Raw genomic sequence first — 11,840 nt, 5'->3', positions numbered from 1 at the left:
GAATTGTAATATTGATATGTATGAATTACGACTGAGCATTTATTATGTGCAAGCCTCTCTAGGTTTACAAAACAAATTTGGAAGCATTCCTTCCCCCCAGAAACTTACAATCCAGTTTGCAAAATATACGTGTTGTTAAACAAAATTTACCCGAGTAAATTTGGAGATCTAATTGGCTTTGTTAAGCAATTAATGAATGGGAGGCGGGGACGACAGCCTCTCTAACATTGTACAAACGGAAGGACTTTATAGCAGAAGGGGCAGGACTATTAGCCAAAGAAAAGGATTGTTTCAGGCAAGGTCACCTTCCCTTAAGGAAAGTGGGGGGGGGGGTTTATTCAGTGGATTACCTCCTCTTCCTCTGGGGAATGGAGAGAACCCACGTGACAGATGACAGATTATGGATTGGTGCTGACCAGAAAATTCCTGACTGACCCATTAAGACCACATTTCTGGGAAAAGTTAAAACTGCGATTGGGGGACGTCTGGGTGGCTCAGTCTGTTGGGCGTCCGACTTCGCCTCAGGTCATGATCTCACTGTTCGTGAGTTCGAGCCCCGTGTCGGGCCCTGTGCTGACAGCTCGGAGCCTGGAGCCTGTTTCAGATTCTGTGTCTCCTTTCTCTGATCCTCCCCTGCTCACACTGTCTCTCTCTCTCTCTCTCTCTCTCTCTCAAAAATAAATAAACATTAAAAAAACCAACCTTGCAATTAGGTTAGGTACTAATTTGAGAGGGAAAAGATGGGATAAAATAGGCAGAGAGGAAAAGGTTAGGGCCTGAGGTCCCTGCGTGGAGAAAAACACAGATTTTGGAATAATGCTGGGAGCTTCTGACCACAGCAAACTCCCTCGGGTGTAAAGGTCCTCTTAAGAATGTCACAGACAGGGGCACCTGGGTGGCTCAGTTGGTTAAGCGTCCAACTTCAGCTCAGGTCATGATCTCACAGTTTGTGGGTTCGAGCCCCATGTCAGTCTCTGTGCTGACAGCTAGCTCAGAGCCTGGAGCCTGTTTCAGATTCTGTGTCTCCCTCTCTCTCTGACCCTCCCCTGCTCACGCTGCCTCTCTCTCTCTCAAAAATAAATAAATTTAAAAAAAAAAAAAGAATGTCACAGACATCACCTACTCCCCCTCAGGGTCCCCTAAGGAATTTCACAATGAAAATGCCTAACTAGAAAAAGTAAACTATAAAATTTCTATTATATGAGGGACAGTATGACCATGGTCTGACTCCCCACACAATGGAGTTGAGCCAATCAGGAATGGACAGCCCAGCACCTAGAGGTATCCAGCCAGTAAGCGTAGGACCTGAGGAGGGATGAGGGAGAAGAAAGGGGGGGGGGAGGCGCTGATCAGAACCTTATAAAATACAGATCCTTGCCGATAGTCACAGGCATTCACTTTTGAAGAATGTCCCCTCTCTATAAAGAGAGATTTCATACTATCCTTCCTCTCGGATCTTATACTTTAATAAACCTTTGCCTCCTGCTCATTTCGTGTACACTTCATTCTTCGAAGCAGTGAGACAACGAACTCCGCATATGGAGGTAAAAAATCTTGCAATAGTAAGCCTCTGTGGCATAAGTGACTCCATCTTGGGCCTATGGGGCTTTTGTTTGTTTGTTTTGTTTTTACAGTATAAATACATCTACAACTAAATAAATAACGTGGAAAGGGAATGAATGAGGCTCTGTGGGAAGGGAGTCTAGTAATATTCTTTGGAGATCCAAAGAAGAGAAATTACTTTTGCCTGGAGCCAAAAAAAAAGATTTCTTGGGGCTCCTGAGGGGATCAGTCGGTTGAGCGTCCAACTTTGGCTCAGGTCATGAACTCCCAGCTCGTGAGTTCGAGCCTCACATCAGGATTTGTGCTGACAGCTCAGAGCCTGGAGCCTGCTTTGGATTCTGTCTCCCTCTCTGCCCCTTACCCCAAATAAATTTTTAAAAAACATAATAAGAAAAAGATTCATTCCTTGTTGAGAAAAGCCCCCAGAAAAGCATACTTCTGAACAGGGAGCTTGTCATCAGAGCAAGACAGCCATGAGGAGTAATGTAGGGGCGCTCAGGAGGCTCAGTGGGTTAGTGTCTGCCGACTCTCGATTTCAGCTCAGGTCATGATCTCACAGTTCATGGGATTGAGCGCTGTGTCAGGCTCTGTGCTGACAGCATGGAGCCTTCTTGGGATTCTCTCACTCTTTCTCTCTCTCTCTGCTCTCACCCACTCATGCTGTCTCTCAAAAATAAATAAATAATCATTTTAAAAAAGAATAAGAATAAAAAAATTTTAATTATTTTTTTAATGTTTTTTATTTATTTCTGAGAGACATAGAGACAGACAGACAGCATGAGCAGGGGAGGGGCAGAGAGAGAGGGAGGCACAGAATCTGAAGCAGACTCCAGGCTCTGAGCTGTCAGCACAGAGCCCAACGCGGGGCTGGAACCCACGAACCGCCAGATCATGACCTGAGCCGAAGTCGGACATTTAACCGACTGAGCCACCCACGCGTCCCAGAATAAAAAATTTTTAAAAAGGAATAAACAGGAAATGCCCAATCAGATTGGGTGACCTCTGCTAGATATACAGTTTTAGGAGAAGAGAATTTTTACCTATGCCATATTGGGTCTTGCTTTTTCCTTTTTCTTGATGAATAATTATTTTTTAAGGCCTGAAAGCCCATCTTCTCTCATATCAGTTCTCCTAATTAAAAGCCACCATAATGACTAATGCCTTCTCTGACATCCTGCTTTTCTCTTAATCTAACGACACTACTTCTAGGTATTTCCTTCCAGTTCAAAGTTCTTGCAATTTGTTTTAATGTTTAAGAACAATGAGGAAAGGACCAAGGTTCCCCGTTCATACATATAAGGATGCACCTGCCTTTGGAGTTTGACATTCTGCGGAGAAAGACTTGTGGATTTCAAGCATCACACTGGGAGCCCATAAATTTAGAGACTGGGACTTTTCTCGCCAATTATTTGTGATGAGGAGAACAAAGATGAGAAATGTAGATAAAATTAAGTTTCCGTACCACTTGCAGCCCATTGCTAAATACCTGAGTCGTGCAGTGTGACATTCCTCAAGGAAGCCCCAGCTGTCTTCACGTTAATGTTTTGCTAGAGACTAAAAGCAGCCTTAGCCTGACAGTAGCCAGACCTCCAGGACCATCAAAGTCCTCTCCGACACACGGAAAGGGGAGAGAGGGAAACAAACCACAAGAGACTCTCTCCTTTTTTTTTTTTTAATGTTTATTTACTTATTTTTGAGAGAGAAAGAGACAGAGAGTAAGGGGGGCGGGGGCAAAGAGAGAGGGAGAGAGAGAATCCCAGGCAGGCTCCACACTGCCAGCACAGAGCCCGATGGGGCTCGAACTCAAACCATGAGATCATGACTTGAGTCAGAGGGGCCCCTGGGTGGCTCAGTCGGTTAAGCGTCCGACTTTGGCTCAGGTCATGATCTCACGGTTCATGGGTTCAAGCCCCATGTCGGGCTCTGTGCTGACAGCTCAGAGCTTGGAACCTGTTTCAGATTCTGTGTCTCCCTCTCTCTCTCTGACCCTCCCCTACTCATGCTGTCTCTCTCAGAAATAAATAAAAACATTAAAAAAAAAAAATCCAGAGTCAGAGGCTCAACTGACTGAGCCACCCAGGCACCCCCGCAAGAGACTCCTACTGGTAGAGAACAAACTGAGGGTTGATGGAGGGAGGTGTGGGGGATGGGCTAGATGGGTGATGGGTATTAAAGAGGGCATTGTTGTGGGGCACCTGGACTCTTGGTTTTGGCTCAGGTCGTGGTCTCAGGGTGGGGTGATCAAGTCCCATGTAGGGCTCCATGTTGGGCATGGAGCCTGGGTAAGATTATCTGTTCCTCTGCCCCTGCCCCCCACTCACTCTTTCTAAAATAGAATAGGATAGAATAGAATAGAAAGAATAGACTAGAATAGACTAGACTAGAATAGAATAGAATAATGTGAGCACTTGTTTTGATGAGCACTGGGTGTTGTATGTATGTGATACATCACTAAATTCTACTCCTGAAATCAATATTGGACTATATGTTAACGGTTTAAATAAAATTTAAATAAAAATTTTAAAATTAAATAAGTATTTAAAAAGAAAACAAATCCTTTTAGAAACTTCCGTTCTATCTATTCCCACAACTTAAAAATATAAAATCAGCAGTTGATTGAGTGTCCGACTTCAGCTTACGCCATGATCTCATGGTTCATGAGTTTGAGCTCCATGTTGGGCTCTGTGCTGACACCTCAGAGCCTGGAGCCTGCTTTGGATTCTGTGTCTCTGTCTCTCTCTGTCCCTCCCCCACTCATGATTTGTCTCTCTCTCTCTCGCCCTCTCAAAAATAAATAAACATTAAAAAGTTTATGGGCAGAAACCCATAGGGACTCACAAAAAAGTGTCAAAATCTACCCCACTTCTCTTTACCTTTATCTGTTTCTCAACGTTAGTTACTAAGGGTTTAAGATTAACAAGAATATATTATCTTTTTTGAGTCCTCATGAAACTCATAATAGATTTTAAAGTTTATTTATTTATTTTGAGAGAGGGAGAGAGAGAGAGCAGGGCAGGGACAGAGAGAATCCCAAGCGGGCTCTACGCTGTCAGCACATAGCCTCACTGGGGCCTCAATCCCACAAACTATGAGATCAGTCATGACCTGAGCCAAAATCAAGAGTCGGACGTTCAACTGACTGAGCCACCCAGGCGCCCCTACCCTTTTAAGTTTATTTATTTATTTTGAGTCAACCTCTAATAGATTTCATAAACCTTAATTTACAAACAAGATCCTAACAGTTCAAGTAACACAGGTAGAAAGTCCTCTGCTGTTCATCATCAAAAAACAAAATTCAACCAAGAAAATGTTAACATCTAATTGGCTCGATTCTTGAATTGGGCAGCATGCCATCTAGCAAGAAGAGGGAGTTTCGGAGGAGATGTACAGAATGGAAGGTTTTTATTGGAATTCTAGAAGGTGGGGCAAGGAGTTATATCAGCAAAGGGAAAGGATTATCCCAGGGAAGATCACTTTCTGGTGGGGAAAGTGAAGGGGATCGTATCATGCAGATTACCTCATCCCCCTTGAGGGGAGAGCAGTGGAGAAGACAGATTCCCGGTGGCACTGATCAGAAAATTCCTCACTGAGTGTTAAGACTTAAATTTCTAGGGAAGGCTGATAACTGCAATTAGATTAGGTATCAAGCCCTGGTTTGGTGACTTGGCCCAAGTGAGGCCGTTTGGGGCCTATCATTTTTCTTTTGAACAATTTGCCCCCTTTGATCAGATTCTCTTAACTGGGAGAGGTGATCTGAATTGAAGGCACTGGAGTCGCTCTCGGCTCCACTCCCAGAGCGTGTATGGATCCTTTGCATGGTATTCACGGGTCATGATATTTTTTGCTGATTCTCTGTGATATTCACAGGCTACAGCTTGAGGTTTGCAAACCCTAAGTCAGCTGTTGCCTTCACTTCTCTTCCAGGCTCAGGGAGGTCATCTGCTTGGTACTTAGTGGCTGTAAATAGGCATTGAAAGCTTTTGTGGGGATACACTGCACCAGGGAGGTTATTATGATAATTATTAGCAAGGTAAGTCCAATATTTGAGTGAACTTCAGAGCCATGGTCTCCAAGACCCACACCAATCAAAGACTCCATTGAAAGAGTCACACTTTTTTTTTTTAATGCTTATTTATTTATTTTTGAGAGAGACAGAGACAGAGACAAAGTATGAGTGGGAGAGAGGCAGAGAGAGATGAAAACATAGAATCTGAAGCAGGCTTCAGGCTCTGAGCTGTCAGCAGAGTCCAACATAGGGTCCAAACCCACAAGCTGAGTCGTGAGATCATGACTTGAGCTGAAGCTGAACGCCCAACCAATCGAGCCATGCAGGCACCCTGAGTCTCACTTTTTAAAAATATATATATTTATTAATGTGCCGGAGGCCGCGCCGGCTCTGACAGGTCCAGGGGTCCCTGAAGGATGGACGGTGTTGGCGAAAGAGAATGAGAGAGCCCCGAGATCCTTTCTGATCACCAGGCAGGCATCTCTGTCCTGTCGGTTTTGGTGTCTTTATTTATAGGTTAAATGATAACATGACATCAGAAAAAGGAATTTTTACAATGGATAGCTCTTTGTGATAAGATGCTTTGGAAAGTGTACAGAAGCAGGTTTTACAGAAATATTCTTGCAGAACTATTGCAATTATAGTGAGGTTAAGTAAATCTTATAACTAGAGAATTAGGGTATTCTTAGTAAAAGACAGGATACATATTTGTTCTAAGTTAATAACGCTAAGGTTAGGTCATAGGTTAAGTGTATAGATGGGCTAAGAGTCATTCTGTCTGGCTCTCAAATGAATGTTTTTGAGTTGGTTAATAAGTTGTTTGTGGAAACCTATTTGATGCTGAATGTGTGAACACCATGGAGGCCCTAAATGTGTCAGCCTTTTGTTTGTGGGTAATGCTTTAGCTACTCTTATCTATCCTCATCCTAGCCACCTGTAAGGGAGGGTGTTTGCAGAAAGTAGGCCTTGGGGAAGGGACTGCCATACATCACCAATTAGGAGAAGGTGTAAGTATTAACTTAAGTTCTGCCCTTATCTGTACCTTAACTCTAAATTAGGCTCTTTGTCTCGGGGCCAGGCTCAGTTGTAATTCTTGTGTTCTTAACCCCCTAAGTCTTGGATCTGCAAGGCCCTTAGGAAGAGCCTTTTGACAATCATCCATAGAGCTTTCATCTAAAATCTCTCTTGTAAAGGCAGGAATATGCTTTTCCTTATGAGGTATCTGTGTTCAGAATATGGGTCTGATATGGAATATTGTGAGGCCTGGTCAATACCAGCACAACATGAGCCAGTAGTAGCAGGAGATACCAGTTTTCATTTCTCATGGCAGTAGCTGTGCAAACACTGCCATTTCCTTGCTGTGACTGCCATCCATAGAGGCCGGTGCGGCTCCCGGCATTAATGTTTTATTTACTTTTGACAGAGAGAGAGAGATAATGAGCAGAGGAGTGGCAGAGAGAGATAGAGGGACAAAGGATCCAAAGCGGGCCCTGCACTGTCAGCACAGAGCCCCATGTGGGGTTCAAACTCACAAACTATGAGATCATGACCTGAGCTGAAGTTGGATGCTTAACCGACTTTCGGGGTGCCCGAAGGAGTCACACCCTTTAAAGTCAAGTGGCTTGTTCAGTGACCTAACATAAAACAGAAACGAGTTCAGCTTCCCCAGACATATTAATCCAGATACAGCAGGTGATGTTAGTCACAGTGCAGACATCTCCTTGCTCAGGTAAAAGAGCCAATTGTCACTCTGGAAGCTTCTGTCTTGAGTTTGGGGAAAAAAACATGGCGGACCCCCAGACCCTCAAGTGGGAAGACAGGGGACACTGGAGGGCTATCTGGTGCACAGTCCACCTGGATAACCAGAATAGGATATGTGGGGCTGGGGGGGGTGGTGGTGAGAGGGGGACCAGAGCAGGAGGTGTCTCTGGCTCCCCCGGAACGAAAAGCAAGACCATGGAGGTGGGGTTTGGAATCCACCCAACCGCAGCAGTCTCCTGTAAGGCTTTCTGCACTTTGTGAGGCCTCTCCTCCTCGGTTTTCCTGTTTAAATAGTGAGGATAATATCTATGTCAATGGGTTGTTATGAGGATTAAATCCCACATGATATTAAAGACCTAGCAGAGTGTGCGTTTCACGAGGCACGCACTTACTTTTCTCCGCCCAGCCCTGCCTCACTTGCATGCACGTAAGGCGTCCCCCTTCCTCCCAGGCGGAGGGCCTGGGATGTGCCCTTCAGCAGACCCCAGTGCCAAGCGACACCACAGGGAGAGTGTGTACATTGAGTCCCCGCCTGCCGCAGGAGGCCAAGGTCAGGGACCGGGCAGCTCCCGTGACTCCCCCGGGTTCCAGTGTAAAAATGACAACAACAGCGCAGGAAATACCATGGCTGCAGCAGAAAACCCTGGGGCCTGGCCTCGCACATTGTATTTTCTGGCCCAGAGAAGAGGCATTGTAGAACTTAAACAAATAAACAGCAGTTTTGGCCTTGAACTCAAAAGACTCTTGGCATCCTTATGTTTCTAACCCCAGCCGCTGCCTTCCCCGTTGCTCAGGCCAGAATCCAAGTGAATTCTGTCATTCCTCTCTTTCCCTCACCCCTACACCCACCTTGGCAAATCCTGTCCCTTCGCTTTCTCAGCAGGGGCTCCAGGGAACCCTCACCCTCTCACTGCCCAGGCAACAAGCTCTGTCTCCAGAGCCTCTGCCCCCCTTCCCCCCTTCAGCAGTGCCCACCCCAGGCCCACCTTGTCCCCACCATGGCTTTTTACCATGGAGTGGCCTCCATCACCATTCCCTCACCCTTTACTAGGAACCCATAAAGCTTCACCTTACCTTCGCTGCCACAGTCCACAAGGGTAGGCACCAACCACAGTGTCGGTCTCTGGTGGGCCATTCCAGCCCAGGGTCAGGCACAGAGTAGTGCTCAGCGGACACTGGTTAGACAACCGTGCGTGACTGACCTTGAGAAAGAAGGAAGAATAAACGAAGGGCGTCACACAGCCCGGCACCCTTCTCTGACGCTCCCAGATGCGGTGCCATGGGGGGGTAGGGAGAGGCCCCGAGCGGAGACCCACGTATGTGGCCTCAGGCTGGCTTGGAGCGCCAGGAATTCCCCAGGGAACCTAGAGTGCTGAGCTTTCCAGAGAACATCACGCCAGCTCCCGGCCTCTGGGCCGTCCGTCTCTGTCCACTCACCAGCAAAGGCTCACGGAGCGCCCGCTATGTAACAGGCATTGTCCAGAGCGCAGCTGTGACCACACAGTCCCTGCTGTCATGCAGCCTACATTCCAGGGGTGGGAGTGAGGCCTCAGACAAGTAAGCAACCAACAGATGGGCCCGTAACTGCAGAGTGGGCTGGCGGGAAGCAGGGTGCTAGGACGGAGAATCTCATCCTCCGATGGGGTGGGTGGGGGTTGGGCTGCTCACTTCCTCTGCTTCAGCCTCCTCATCTGTGAAATGGGCTGATGACAGTCCCTCCCCATAGGGCACTGTTAACTCAGAAGTCAGGTCCAGACCTCCGTGGCCTGCATGATGGCCTGTTCCCAGCTCCCTGAACTCATCCCCTCCCCTCTACCTGAACCCTCCACCGCCGCTGGTCTCCCTGCTGCCCCTCAGGCCAGGCAGCACACGGGCCAAACTCCATTCACTTCCCAATCACACCTAGGGCAGCCCCGTGGCCAGACCCGTTGTGAACGGCCTGCTCAGTGTCCCTGCCACCCCCACATACTCAGGACAAGGGGCAGCTGAGTACAGCCACAGGGTCCTTCCAAGGGACTTTTTTTTTTTTAATTTTTAAATTTATTTCTGAGAGAGAGAGAGAGAGAGAGAGACATCGTGAGCAGGGGAGGGTCAGAGGAGGCACAGAATCTGAAACAGTCTCCAGGCTTTGAGCTGGCTCTCAGCACAAAGCCCGACACGGGGCTCGAACCCACGAACCATGAGATCGTGACCTGAGCTGAAGTCGGACGCTTAACCGACTGAGCCACCCAGGTGCTCCCAAAAGGGACTTTTCTAGTGCTGCCGGCAACCACACAGGGACACCTTGTTGATAGCCTACTTCCTTGTGCCTATGCAGGGCTGTCTGTTGGGGCTTGTACTCCCTCCACAGATGTTGTGTTTTATGTTGTACATGAAGCTATAAATAGGGGGTCAGTTTTGCTCTAGATGCACCACAAAACTTCCTCTGCAGATGTGTGTAATTTCCTTTCTTTTCTTTGTTTTTCTGCCTCCCCCTTCCCAACACTCATGCAGCACCTACTGTATGCAGACATCAGGCCAGGGACAGCATGGAGAATCACATGTGTTAACCGCTAATGCTAACAGAGAGCAGAGTAAAAGGGAGGCTAAGACACGCAGCGTCCTACGTGTCCGGAAGAACTGATTCATTCCAGCCGCTGAGATCAGGGCAGGTTTCATGGAGGAGGCGGCATCGAGCTGAGCTTCCCGAAGGCAAGGCTGGGAGGCAGCTGACAGAAGGGCTAGGGCAAAGGCCAGGGCTTGGCCCCTGCTGGTCTGCCGCGGGGCAGCTTGGTCACGGTCACGGTCACTCGGCAGAGCAGGGCAGAGGGTGCGTGGGCCTGGGGAAAACAGCGGTGGTGCCAGAACTTGATTCCTCTTCTCGGCCTGGGACAGAGGCCGCTGGGGAAGTGATTCCTATTGTTTCTGTTTCCTGCTCAGGGGCCGGAGGGGAGGAGGCGGCGGATTGTCAAAGAGGCCTTGAGAGCTTCTTAAGAGGTCAAGAGGGAGGAAGAATAGGAAATGGCCCCCTTGAAGAGAAAAGGTAAGCAAGGATCAAAGTAAACAAGATGGGGTTTTGTAAGAGGGAAGCTGCCAGAAAATCCCTCGGACTCAGAATGCCAGGGCAACGAGATACTAATCATGCACCATCCACGTCAACCCAGGCCCAGAGAGGTAAAGGGACTGGTTCAAGGTCACACAGCCGATCGCTTTCCTAACTCCTTGTACGGTGCTCAGATTGCTTCCTGGGACTGAGAGCCAGTAGAAGGGAAGACCTAGATCCCTTCTCCCTCCAGAATCCTGTGTTAGCAGAGGGACGCCTCCCAGCTCCCAGCCAGATGGGGGCGTTCCCTGCCATGTGCCCACAAGGACTTCATGGCCAGGGTCTCAGCAGGGGTTTAAGGCAGGGGCTGCCGCCCAACTCTCCCCATCTTGGAGGTCAAGGCACATTTCTGCCCAGCAGCTTTCACCCCCAAGGCCCGGAAAATCCTTGCTACCTGGCTCCGGCCCCAGCCAACCAGACCGGGGCAGGCCGTGCTCACGGCAGAAGGCATCTCCTCTGTAAAGGCCTCCCTTTGTCAAGGTCAGTGTTGATGACTCAGGGAAGGGTTGCTGCCCTCTCCCCACCACTCCCCGGATGCCCCTCTCCAGCCACGCCATCACGCTCTTTTCTCTCCCCTTTGAGCCTTTGTACATGCTACTCCCATTGCCTGAAAGCCTCTTCCCTCCCCACCCCATCTTCCCCCTCTGCCTAGACAGCTCGTGCTCAACACGCAAGTCCCAGCTTTGCCATCCCTGCCTTTCTGGGGAGCCTTCCCAAGAGAGGGTCCGGGGCCATTTCTGATCTCCTCCGGGATACCCTCTTCACACTGGATTATAATCGAAACCAAACAATCAAATAAAAGTTCCCTGAAACCACGCAGAGACACTGAGCTCTTGATGGGCTTCACTGTTGTGAGAATTAATATCCTCCGATAACTCCACACAGTGGGCACAGTGATCACCCCCTTTTGTCAGATGGGCAAACTGTGATTCAGAGAGGTTGAGCCCCTCGCTCAAGGTCACACAGGGAGTGAGTTGTGGAGTCAGATGTCAGAGCCAGCTCCGTGGACACCCAGAGGTGCCACCCAGATCCGCCTTCGAGGAGAGACTCCGCTTCAGCTGCTGGGAAGGTCTGCGGACAGCTTTTCAGCTAAGAGTACTTTTAGATCTCCTCAGCCCCGGAGAGCCACCTTGCCCAGAGGGTAGCCCACATCTGGGGACTGGTCAGCATGGGGTATAAAGGCTTGGTCTCCGTGGAGCAAGTCGGGTCAACCCTGTAAGGCCGTTCTAGCTTCAGAGTTCCTGGGGGTGGGTGGCAGTCCTTGCTGGGCCTCAGCTTCTTCTGCATAGTCCTGCCACATTCTCTTGGCGGTTGACCCCATGGCACCTCTGTCCCAGGCAAGCCATGAAGACGCGCACACAGGCCGGGTCTTCCCACAGCGTCAGCCGTATTCGGTCATAAAGCAATGTTGGCGTAATCATAAGCAGG

At 48.7% G+C, this 11,840-nt stretch overlaps 1 long non-coding RNA gene across 3 annotated transcripts; it reads left to right on the top strand.

The window, feature by feature from the left end:
* Positions 1 to 8,770: 8,770 nt before the first annotated feature.
* LOC144227928 (uncharacterized) lies at positions 8,771 to 11,241 on the top strand. 3 transcript variants are annotated; one of them, XR_013334075.1, is made up of 4 exons: positions 8,771 to 8,887; positions 10,250 to 10,352; positions 10,787 to 10,892; positions 11,069 to 11,241. It is a non-coding gene; the product is annotated as an uncharacterized LOC144227928 (long non-coding RNA). The 3 variants fall into 3 exon arrangements; XR_013334073.1 differs by having other exon boundaries at positions 10,773 to 10,892; XR_013334074.1 differs by having other exon boundaries at positions 10,773 to 10,892; positions 11,065 to 11,241.
* Positions 11,242 to 11,840: the final 599 nt, after the last annotated feature.

The sequence above is a fragment of the Crocuta crocuta genome, unplaced genomic scaffold, assembly GCF_008692635.1.
Source record: "Crocuta crocuta isolate KB4526 unplaced genomic scaffold, BGI_CrCroc_1.0 scaffold556, whole genome shotgun sequence".
In the NCBI taxonomy this organism is placed as follows: Eukaryota; Metazoa; Chordata; class Mammalia; order Carnivora; family Hyaenidae; genus Crocuta; species Crocuta crocuta.
Note: the sequence above shows the minus strand (reverse complement) of the source record. Positions and strands in the feature narration are given on the sequence as shown.